Source organism: Nelumbo nucifera, chromosome 6 (genome assembly GCF_055504915.1).
Source record: "Nelumbo nucifera cultivar China Antique chromosome 6, China Antique-T2T, whole genome shotgun sequence".
NCBI lineage: Eukaryota > Viridiplantae > Streptophyta > Magnoliopsida > Proteales > Nelumbonaceae > Nelumbo > Nelumbo nucifera.
This window is the reverse complement of record NC_142654.1, coordinates 34,438,995-34,451,917: the sequence shown is the minus strand read 5'-3', so window position 1 is coordinate 34,451,917 and position 12,923 is coordinate 34,438,995. Positions and strand designations below refer to the sequence as shown.

At 33.1% G+C, this 12,923-nt stretch overlaps 1 long non-coding RNA gene across 3 annotated transcripts; it reads left to right on the top strand.

Annotated features, from left to right (window-relative positions):
* Positions 1-1,053: 1,053 nt before the first annotated feature.
* Positions 1,054-4,183, top strand: LOC148790755 (uncharacterized). Of its 3 annotated transcripts, XR_016077173.1 has the most exons (4): positions 1,054-1,719; positions 1,842-1,918; positions 2,246-2,388; positions 2,750-4,183. It is a non-coding gene; the product is annotated as an uncharacterized LOC148790755 (long non-coding RNA). The 3 variants fall into 3 exon arrangements; XR_016077171.1 differs by having other exon boundaries at positions 1,056-1,719; positions 2,246-4,183; XR_016077172.1 differs by having other exon boundaries at positions 1,058-1,611; positions 2,246-4,183.
* Positions 4,184-12,923: the final 8,740 nt, after the last annotated feature.

Here is a 12,923-nt window from a genome sequence, read left to right as displayed (position 1 = left end):
TGACATCGTAGGCGGAGTCGGTAAAGATCTTGGTCGAGCCAGATTCGTTGGCCTTCAGTCAACCAAATGAGAAGAAAACATATACAGTGACATTCAATGGGGGTTCGATGCCATCAGGGATGACTAGCTTCACTCGTCTCAAGTGGTCGAACGGGAAGCACATTGTGGTTAGTCTTGTTGCCTTTAGCTGGATGTGATTGCTTAGAGAGCAGAGAGAAGAAACGACAGCTTTGGCTCATCATTTGCCCGAAAGTTGTTTAATTAATATTAACACATTTATGTTTCTGCTTTCAATCAAACAAAGCCGTTAAGTTATATTGTTCTATATTGTCCTCCGAAAATACTTGGGAGAAAATAAGAACCAGGAAAAGTCGTTTATGCACCCTTCCTTGACGTTGAGAACAAGAAGATCCTTCCTTTGATGTTGAGAGCAAGATCACTCTGGTTAAGAGTAAGAAAGATTTTCAGTGAGGAATCTTATATATGAAATAGGATTGGGCGCTTAAGGGCATTTCTATAAGAAAGGGTTTAACAGGTTGACTCACCATTCAAGGGCAGTTTAGTCATGAAACATGCATTTAGGTTGACATGGACAACTTGGGCCATTGAACTTTAGCAGTGTTCTAACAGATGGTGAGATTTAGAAAATAAAATTTCACTAACATGATGAGTTTTGGACATTTTGAAAAGTTATGGTGAATTTAAGAGAATTCATAAAAAGTGATGATGGGTTTTGTACAATTTCCCTATATATATTAAAGCCAAAGGGGTGCCTTCCCTTTTGCTATTTGGAATTTTACTCTTATTACACTATAGTTCACTTTAGATGAATGCCTTGCAATGCCTTGCACGCATGTGTGAACAATTCTAATGAAAAAAAAATATATTTTTTCATTACATGAGAGACAAGTATTTTTCTCTCTCTCCTCTGACCACTTCTCTCTTTTATCTTTTTCCAATCTCCACGGCCTTTTTCCACTGAATCTTGAATCCACTCTTGCAATATCAAGCGTGTGTGTTCACTACTTTCATTGCTTGTGTAACACGCATCTCACTACTCTTCTCTCTTGCTACGAGAGAAAAAACCAAGCGTGTCTCTCACTACTTTCATTGCATGTGTAGCACGCATCTCACTACTCCTCTCTCTCTCTCTTACTTCAACACACTTCTTTCTCTCCCAGCTTCCTTGTCTATCTTCCTGTTCTCTCTCTCTCACCACTTCCTCTTCCCACTCTCCTCTCTCTTCTCTGCCTCTCTTCCTGCTTCCTCGCTACCCTCCCTCTCCTCGCTGCCTCTCTATCGTCCTCCTCTCACTTCTTCTGAAAACTCCTTTCTATCACCCTATCTCATTCATCCTCTCTCTATCTCGTGTAGCAGGAGTGACTTGCTCCTTTTCTTAATGCAACAACCCAATGCCAACACTTTCCCCTTTTCTTGATATGCAACTTCTCCTTAGGGTTTTCTCGTTTTGACATTGTCTGCAGGAGGTGAAGGCACAACGAATCACCACCTCATGAGGGGTTGTTGAGAGGAAAGGGTTTGTGAACTTCTCAGCATCATCCATGTTTAATGCCATCGAAGCTTGCCAATAATTCAACACTAAAAATGCAGGTAACATCTCCCTCCGTCTCTCTTTCTCTCTAATCCTAACGGGTTGGTTTCTATTTGTCTGTGTTTTTGTAGGTGTCAATTTCTGTTTCTCGATAAAGGGGGGTTTTCGTAAGTCGAAGCTATCTATTTTCTCCCAGTTTTGGGTTTATAGTTTGTGTTTGCCAATTATGGTGACCAACCAAGTTTCTGTTTGTTGGTTTTAATGGTTCGTGTTTGCTGGTTTTGGTTAGGTGAATCTCGTTGGTATTCCAAGCTTCTTGTCAGGGTTTGCATTTGATGGGAACCATTGCAAAATATGGAACTTCAGGTAACTTTGTTTTTAATTGATCTAGACAAGAAAACATTGTGATGTTTATTGATTAGTTTTGGATTGTATGAAGTCAGATTTTTCTTTTTTATGCAACTTTTGTGGAGAAAATGCAAACTGGATGTGACCTTAACATCAATGGTGCAGTTTTGGAGTTGGGTTTTACTCTGTGCATCTTGTTGTTGACTATGTTGAGTCATTGGTATAGATAGTAACATTTTGATGTTATGACTAATTAATTTGGAAAATCTTTTTCTCGTCTCTCACCTGAATCCTTTGCGGACATGGAAAACCAATATATATTTATATTTTCTTTGTTGTTTTCAGGTGTATATGGGAGTTCACAGCTGATGAGTCATTTGCAATTTCTGAAGATGTATGGAATAAACCACTTGGACGTGGAAGTGAGATCAGATTGCATCTTAGAGAGTAAGCTATGAAGTATTTAGAGGAATATAAATTAAAAGCGGGTATATTTTTTCCTAGATGGATAGTCATCTTCTCTTATTATAGTCTACACTTTCTTCCTTGAATGTTGCTAATTACAGTTCAAATATTTTGTTGCATTTTAAGTTCTTTAACATATAGTCAATCTTCTGAGTGGAAGAAGTAAGATTTGGTTTTTGTTGGTCACTATTTTCCGATGGCTCCATGTGGCAACAATTCGAACATGTGAATTTTGATGGGTGTTCGAGACTTGAGAGTCTTCCTCTCCTTTCCCAGTGTCCTCTTCCATTCCCACTATCTTCTTCCATTTGTAGGGAAATATCATATGGTTTCTCGGTTTTTGATTCCTATGTTCTGATTATTTTGTGTTTATTTGTTTTTTAGGAATTCTATTGTAGCATGCGAGCAGTAGATGCTATGGAATCCTTTGGGTAGAAGATGCTATGGAATCGATAGTTTCATGATCTAAGTATTTGATTTGTCTTCTTAACTAACAAGTGTTGTTTTAGAGCCCCGAAAACAACAAATAAATGTTGTTTTTCCCAAATTATACATATACCATATTTGAATGTGTGAAAGAAATATTCAATCTGTCAATGTCATTTCTGTCAACAATAAAAAAAACATTCATTAATTATGTGGGGAAGGATAATATGAAAACGTTAGTGAATAATTAAAATTTTTAATCCATGAACCTTATGCTTAGCTTCTTTTGTTATTCTGTTTTCTTCATTTTTTCAATCATTAGTTGTGAATTTATAATCCATGTAAATTCTGATGTGACAACAATTTCTCATTTATTATTGTTTGTACTGGGTCAGATGAATTAATCCATCATCAGTTGTGAATATATTTGTATTTATTTGGATATTGGAGTTTTTATTTGGTTTGACATTTTGGTTAATAAGATAAAAGTTCAAAAGTTGATGCTTCCAAATCTAAACTTTGAATCACCTTCTCTTAGATGGCTCATTCAATTCTCCTTTCCAAGACCCTAGCTTGCCAAGACCATCATTGGGCAATGGCCCCATCCTGTATCCTGCATGTGTACTTTATGTATGTGACCTTGTATATTAGATGGTTATGTCTGTGTTATCCATTAGTTTATTCTTGGAATCCAAGCACATTTTAGACAATGACAATTTAAACCTGCATCCTACATGTGTCTCATGCATTTGGGTTGTTGGTAATCTGTTTTTACAATTTAATGAGGGTTGCCTTAGAAGTCCAATTCAGTGCTACTACAAGTTTTTTCTAGTGAAACAGTGCTGCAATTGAGTGCTTATTCTATGTTTTTCCCCTTTTTCATTCATTTTTGTTCTCCATTTTTCATAGTCTTCTATGCTTTCTTCTTACATAAATATTTGTTTGATTTTGATGGAAGGTAGCAAAGATTGGGCTCTGTCCACTAGGCACTAGATAAGATGTTTGTAGTTTGCAAAAAGATGAAATCTCCATCAATAAATTACATGTGCTTGATGGTGGAAATCATCCTTCAAGATTGATAAAAGCACCTACAATCAAAAGTAGCAGCCAAAGATGAAAGGCGGTTGTAGAGTTTGTTGGTAAAACTAGCATTAAAGAGTAAGTGATGTCCTATAACTCTTGTCCTTGTGAGACATGTATCCATTCTATACCAGTTAGACATTTTGATATTTTTATATCACTTTGGTAGTTTATGTAAATATTTCTTTATGTTTGTAAATCCCATAATTGACAAGGTGTTTAGGTGACTCTGGGTGATATAGCAAAAAAGAAAGATGGTTATGAATAGAATCTTGCCAAATTAATTGTATCATAAATAATGAATGCAGTTTCTATAAGACCATGTCAGGAGAGTTGTAATGAACACGATGTTTGTAATAGAAGAAATTATTCTTATTATGAGCCCGTGCTGACCACGGGCACCCCTCGCTAGTTAAGAAATTAAAAGAAATGTAAATTTTATATTAGGAACCATTTTGTACGGATTGGGCCTAAGAGTAAGGGGATTGAGGTTTCATCTTCTTGAAATTTCCCCTCTTCAAACACAAGTCCAATTAGTGGGATGCACACCTCTCGGAATTGGTCACCTACTTAGTAGGGGATGCCTACTTAGCCCGACCTCCTTATTCTCTTTTTTAGAATTGATCAGAGTTGTCAAAACTCCTGAAGAACAAAATGCCAAGGCTAATGTGAGAACTGAGAACTTACCTACATCAAGGTGAAGAAACAAAGGTGACTCTCAGAGTTCAATTTTGCTTGGAACCAAAGTTCATCACTACTACAAATGGAATGGATGTGTGTGGTGTTTGATGATGACATTTTTTACCAATCTCGTCTCTAGCATTTTCAAGGACAATAACAAAAGGATATGGCGCAATGGTGGAGAATGGAGAGAGAGAGAGAGAGAGAGAGAGGGAGAAATCGATGGATGTTGTCGACTAGCAATCTTGACCCCAACCCATTTGACCCACCCAATCTATTGATGGGTCAATATGGGTCGAACAACCCATTAGGGTTAGTGGAAAAGGGTTAGGGTGGGTTGGGTTAAGGGTACCCATTAGGGTCAAGATGGGTTGGGTCGCACAGGTCAAGATGGGTTGGGTCATAGTGATTGGAAGCTAAACCTTTTATTGTGCCAACATTTCATTACACTTCTAGTCCATTATGTTAAATTTCATTTTGTGAATAAAAGAGAAATAAAATAGATTTTATTAACTTTCGTGTTCACATGCAATTTTATACAAAAACACTTTTACAAAAGCAATTTTATTAAGTAATTTTATGAAAAGAACTTTTACATAAGTATTTTTACATGAAAGTACTTTTATACAAAAGCACTTTATGAAAAGAATTTTTATGAAAGCACTTTTACATAAGCACTTTTACAAAAGTATTTTTACAAAAATACTTTTATAAAAGTACTTTTATAAAAGCACTTTATGAAAGTACTTTTACGAAAATACTTTTCTGAAAGCATAAAAGCATTTATAAAAGTACTCTTATGAAATCACTTTTAGAAAAGTACTTTGACACAAAAGCACTTTTATTAAAGTACTTTTACAAAAACACTTTTATGAAAGTGCTTCACTTTCACAAAAGTACTTTTGCGAAAGCACTTTTATAAAAGTTATGTATTTTTTTGTATTTTCTACAAATTTTCTATTATTTTCTACATTTTTTATAATTTTTCATTTTTAGTATTTTTCTACATTTTCTAAAATTTTCTAGTATTTTTCTGCATTTTCTACAATTTTTTGTGCTTTTTTGCATAATTTTTGCATTTTTGGTGTTTTTCATGCATTTCCTACAATTTTCTGGTATTGTTTTGCACATTTTCTGATTTTTCTGCAAAAGTTCCAAATTTTCTATAATTTTTAGTATTTTTTTGTAATGTTCTATATTTTCTACAAGTTTTTGGTATTTTTTTTACAATTTTTCTCCAATTTTCTACATTTTTTGCATTTTTTGGTATACGGGTTGACTTAACTCGTTTTTGTCACGTGACAGTCTTGAGAGAAATTATTCTCTCAAAATTTATTATTTTGCGTATACGGGCCATCCCTATCCATTTTGATATTTATAAGTGATGGTAGGTGGATTAGAATGGGTGAGGGTGGTTAAAGGTCAATATGATGGGTCAAGTGGGTCAATATGGGTGGGTCGGGGTGGGTTATGACCCTTTAACTAGGATTGATGATGGGTCATGGTGGGTTGGTGGATCAATATGGGTGGGTTGGGGTGGGTTAGAGTTAGGGTGGGTTATGACCCTTTAACTAGGTTTGATGATGGGTTATGGTGGGTTGGTGGGTCAATATGGGTGGGTTGATATTCAAGCCTTACCCAACCCACCCATTTGCCACCCCTAGATGTTGATTTGTGGAGTCAATCTATGAAGTGGGATTCCATTCGAGCTTCATGGAGTTTGACAATGGCGGAGTTTCCCTTTTCAAACATTTGAACTCCTCCCGAAGGGAAATTTTTCGATCAGTACCCTGTAATTTGGTTTAAGTGACAATTTGGTCCCCAAACTTTAAAATGAGACAACCTAGTACCTAAATTTTCAAAATGTGATAATCAACGGCTTGGGTGGCTGCATACTTGGTTTTTGTAATTAATGGTTTAGTTGTGATGGTTGAGAATCGAGATACAATGAATTTTGTAACTATGAGGAACCCAGGCTGTAACTATTAATTTTCACTCATGGGACTGGGCCCTTGAACCGGGCCCATTTAAGTTTTGATAAATGCTCATCAAACCAAGCCCACCCAAGCTGCAACGCCTACTAATATCGGGTTCAGAGTATGAAAACAGAAGACACAAATTATTGAAATTAAAAAAAATGCTACATTTATCATTTCAATTAATTTTCCATCCACTTCGTTGACAAATGACCAACCAACCATAGCCATTTTTCACTCCTAAGGCTATGTGCTTGGTTGCAGTGCATTTTTATTTGAATTAATACAAATGCGGGAGTAAAAATGAAAAAAATGTAAATTCTGATTTAACTTTGTTTTGGGTTTTACTTTATTATGCTTCATGTCTTTATTTACTTCATTTATATTACAGTCAAACAAAATAAACTAAAATTTGAAACAAAAATAAGTTAGAATTTACACCCAAATTATTTGTACTGCTATAATTTTGCATTAGTACAAATTTATTTACATACAACCAAACACAGCCTAAAATTATCACACCAACCTATCTATTAGGCTGTCAATGGGTCCGGTCAACCTGACAGAATGGAATAGACCAAATCAATTATGTCGGTTCTGATTTTAAGATTGTCCCTATTAATAATTGGCTTGGTAGTAGTTTTTGTTTATTGTGAACTTCTTCAGATTTGAACTGATTATTTTCTTAATAATATATAAAGATTTTCTAGTTTTTTTTTTGTAAACTTTATTTTAATTTACGTATAAAATAGTAAATATGATAGACAATTTTAACATATAAATATTTTGCTAATTTACTGTCATTTTTACTAAGATTATATTATCAAAAATCAAGTTATTATTTATATAAATAAATACAGCTACCAGTATAATTGATTATATCATGGCATTCTGCCCTGATTATCCTGATTATTATTAATCAGGATGATTCTAGGTCTATGATTCTGTCCTGATTATATCATTTTGGGAGTGGGACACCATGTCCCAACCCTTTGACATCACTAACCCTAGATAATCTTTCTGGAATTTGGTTCCTCACTACCTACTTGAGTTGAGCTAGGTTGCAAAACGGGTTGGACTCAATTGGACATATCATTTGTACTTGATTTCAGATTAGATCTTATCCAACTGATTTATATTGGATTCAAATGAATTTGGATAGCAATTGGATAGTAATTTGTATAAATAAATTAAATTGTATCGTATAATATCAAATGAAATGAAATAAAAATAACTTTTATATTATGTTTCATTAAAAAATTGAATTCAAATCTACTTGTATGAAAATTGAATCAAAGACAATTTAATAAAAATACAACATTCTTTATATAGTACGAACATTGGAAGGATAAGGAAGACTACAGACAGACATTGAGAGTAAGTATGGTGAGGCCCATTTGCAGACTAGTTCAAACTTCAACTTGCCACTTGGGCATTTTTCCATTGGTATAAATATTCTTTCTTCTTCCTTCTTAGTTCTTACCCAGATCTTGTTTGAAGAAGACAAGTTCTGTACAGAGGTAATGCTCTTGGTATTCTTTCGCTTTGTATATCTTTTTTTTTTCTTATTTTTTACTTTCTCGATTTCAATTGTTATATGTGCTGCCTTTTTTCTTTCTATTTTTCCTGCTAATTCTTTGGTTCTGAGTATTCTGATTAACTTGTCATGCTACTCCGGTTGGTGTTTGGCATGGCTGTGTCTCTAGTTTCAGTATTTGTATTTGATTTTTTTAGTGGATTTTGGGAGATTGAATTATTTTGACACATTATACAATGCAAATAATTTATTATTGTTTTCAACATATGCATAGATGCATTCGACTCGACTAGAGGCCATATAAGATACTTAGGCTATGTTTTGTTTGAAAGAAAAGGTAGGGAAAGATACGAAAACCTATATAAAGTTTGTAAAAGGTTTTCTTACCTTTTTCTTCTTTTTCCTACATTTTCCTTCAAATCAAATATAGCTTTGAACCATGATTTTTAAAAATGACTCGGAAGCAGAAATGAAATCATTCTGGCCATCGGTTTTTGGGTTGATGGTTCAGTCGTTCGGTTTGAATGGATGGCCTATTCTGATAAAAAAATTAAAAATAATTAAAAATAAAAAATGGTCAAAGACCGTTGAATAGATCGATGGGTTGTTGATTTTTTCAACGGTTTTTGACTAGGGCCAAGTTTGGGGTAAAACGGAATCAGTTGCCTGGACGGTTCTTGAGCCGAACGCTCCGACCATCCGGGTCATCGGTAGTTCGAAAACCATGACTTAAAGTGAAAAACTCCTCTCTTGGGTAACAACTTTTGAAATTTTCTTCAATAAAATCAGATTTTCTCAATGCATGACTGAAAGCACTGTGAGGTTGATGCCAGGTGTACTCTGTGAAGAGCAAATCTGGATTCTCCTACAATACATCTATGCACATAATTCTATGTAAATAGTAATAATTCTGTTCAACCAAACAGGATTTTTAGAATATAAAAAGCCAAAATGACTACGGGTGAATTCAAACCAAATATCTAACTATTTGAGCTTGGTTTGTTAATAAAGTATGAGGTTCGAGCTAGATTTAAACTAGAGACTTGTGTTTGAATTCGGCTCAAGTTAAAAGCTCGTAATTAAATTTGATTGTGAGCCAAATGTTTTATAAAAATAAAAAAAAATATATATATATATATTTAACATATAAAAAATTAAGAATATTATATATATATATATATATATATATATTTTTATTAGGCTTGCGAGCCTCACGAGCATCACTTGTGAAAAGCTTGGCTGATGGCCAAAAAAGATAGGCATGAATTTGAGGATTTTGCCACGACTTTGAATAGGGGAGGTAGAAGGTATGCATTTATGGAGATTTTTAAGAAATGGGCTTTAAATCTAGGTCCAAAAATGCCCATGACATAAAGATGCACCCAAACCCAAGCCCATATCGTGCCGGGCCCAGGAATTTATTGGGCATTGGGCCAGAAAAATCAACCATTATGTCGCGTTACAAAAACTCAAAAACATGTCTGAGTTTATATAATCTCATTATCAAATCAATCCTATAAGAGATTATTTCTACCCAAAGTCAACAATCCATGATTATATTCTATGGCTTATGCAGTGATTACTTTATAAAGTAATGGGCGAAGATTTATGCATGTAATGATGCACTGTAAGTATATTTCTTATTGTTTGGTAAACTTCCTATATTTTAAGTTGTTTAATTTGGTTTATTCCTGTTTTATTTACAAATCACTAGACAAATGATGTAAGGGTTGGATTATTTGTTTGAAAATTTCATGATAGAATCAGACTTGCACACACTATGGTTTATAGGTGTATCTACAAAAGCTGTTTTGTTATTCGGATCTTTTGTACAGAAGTTAGCTTCAATCTCAGAGACAAATTAAAAATGCTAATTATTTTATCTTTCATGTTCTATCAGAAAGAAGAAAAAAAAAAAACAAAAGAGACGTAAAAAATGCCAATCAGACGGTTTTGGTCGTAGGTGGCTGTGGCCATATGTATCATTTTGGTTTTTACTCTTTTTTTTTTTGTTTTTATAGTAATATTATTTTATTTGAGTTTCACTATTTATCTAATAATTATATTTATATTTGAAATTCAATTAAAATTAATTATTGAAATTGTGGACTGTAGACTGAAGTGGTTGTGGATAACCACTTCTACGTTTTCTGCATTTTTTAGGAATGGATGAAAATGGGAACTTCCTATTTCTCATATATTTCTAAAGAACTATTGTTGAATGTATGGTACCTGTCTTAGAGTGCCACATGTCTGAATTCAAAATTTTAAATGTGGTTAAAAACAATTTATGTATACGAGGAGTGGGTTTTCTCTTTGAAAATGTAAACAACCAACTTCTAAGATGCTTAAAGACCTTCCAATGATCCACATGTCTGCATTTTTTAGGTTGCCACGTATATAAATGATGGGGGCCTATGGCTTAAAGACTTTATATATAGGAATTTGATAAGATATTTCGAGGGCCATTGGTAGGTCTCAAGTATGCATCCACTTTCATACATGGGCCTCACAATCTCCTCAATTATAACAGGGAGTGCCTTATTTAAGGGGAGAGAGGACCACTAGTTGCTTTTGTGGGCCCTAGGGCCTGCACAAATAACCAGAATGATCACTGATCAGGTGTCTCTACGCCATTTGATTCATCGTTCATGCCTTGTTTCAAAGTTTTCAGAGTTTAACACAACTTTCAACTACTATTACAAGTATTTGCTTAGAAAAAGCAAATTTCTATCAGTGTTCAGTTTATTTTTGGCCTAAATAATCTTTGAGTGGGCTCTTGGTGGGCCGTGATCATCATGATCCAGGATTAATAATAAGTTTTTCCACTCATCTAGTTTTTAGCAGTGTTTTCAACCTCCCGCTGATCCAGTCGGTTGAAGCATTTGAATCGTCATTTGGTTAAGATTTTAGTCTAGTTTTAGTAAAATCTGGAGAACAGTCAACAACCATTGATTGTGATTCCTCTAATTGTAAGGATATAAATATAATTTGGACCACTTTTTCTTCATTCAAATCCTTTTCATTAAGTCTTATATTTAAAGTATTAATTTCTATTAACATTCATTGAATCCTATTATTAACTAGAATACCCCTTTTCTAAATTTGGTCCCTCTCTAATTGCGAGGGCATGGCTAAGAATGTAATTTGAACTACTATATTGCTTTTCATTTAATTCCTTCATGTTAAGTCTTATAATTAGAGTATTCACTCACCTTCTTTTATTGAATCCTATATCAATTAACCATATTAAATAAAAATAAGTGTGACAAAGAATAATCGTTTTATTGATGATAGAAATAAAATAAAGGGAAATTGTCAAAAACTCACTATGAGTTTTCAGCATTTCTCTTAAACTCACCACAACTTTTTAAAATGTCTAAAACTCACCATATCACTAAATTGACACTAAAGAGACTAACGGTTATTAATATATTAACGTTTTAACCTTTATAGAAAAATATAAATTATATACATATATTTTAATATTTAGACATGAAAAAGAGGAAAAAAATCAAAAAAATATTTTCAAATATAAAATATATAAAAACATAGAAATTGCAAAAAATAAAATAAAAAATTATAGAATTGCACACAAAATAAAAAAATTACTTTCAAATTATAGAAACTATAGAAATTGAAAAACAAAATCAGAAAATAAAAATAGTAGAAAAACACCAAAAATTATAGAAAAACACAGAAATTGCAAATAAATAACAAAAAATACAAGAAATTTTATATACTGTAGAAAATAGAAAAATGTAAAAAAACAGAAATTATAAAAACATTAGAAATTATAACAAAACACTAAAAATGTAAAAAAAAAATTGAAAAATGAAAAAGACCCTTTTCCTCTAACTCGCCATTCAAGGGTGATTTGGTCATAAAAGTTGTTATTTATACTAACGTGGACACCTCTTTTAAGAAACATTAATGGTGCACTAACGGAAGGTGAGTTTTGGAAAATAAAAACTTACTGACATGGTGAGTTTTAAATGTTTTGAAAAGTTGTAGTGAGTTTAAGAGAAATGCTGATAACTCATGGTGAGTTTTTGACAACTTCCCTAAAATAAATACTTAAAACTAGCCAAAAATGGAATTGTTTTCCTCTTTAGTGGTGATTCAACAATTCGACCTTTTCAATCAAATGTGTCAACCGATGTTGTCATTATTAAATAATAATAAAAAGTAAACACACGAAAGTATAAAAAATTATAGAAAACATTTGGGGACATCACTAATATCATGTATTCGTCGTATTAAACAAAAATAAGTGTGACAAATATGAATAATTTCTATGGACATAAAAATAAAAAAATTGTATAAATTTTTAAAAACATATTATTTATCATCATCACCATAAAAGTTTTCCACATTCAACGTGCACACTTGCTAGTCTAATGAAAATTCTATAGTCATTAGGGCTATTAGTAGGACCCAATTACTTTTTTTATATGTAAACAGAAAAATACGCTAACAAAATGAAGAGATAAAAATCCAATACAACCGGTGAAAGATGATCATCTAGTGATTATATTGTGCAAAATTCCTGCACTTAGATAAATTGAAAATCAAAACTCCGTTTTTCTTCTTGGGTCATTTGGGGTTATTGGACTAAGAAAGATAAAATCTTTTGATCAATAATGAGTGTAGTATCTAATTATGATGCCCACAAATATTGACATTGAAGTGGAGTTCACACCCGATCTTTCCCAAGTATTGCAACTACATGAAGATGACACAACTATTACTTTGTAGTCTTTGAAAACTTTTCCAAAATTCACAGCATCAAAGGTCCAACCTTTCACATGAATTTAGGTGATGTATTTAACTCAAATATGTCTAGAATAGTGTTATA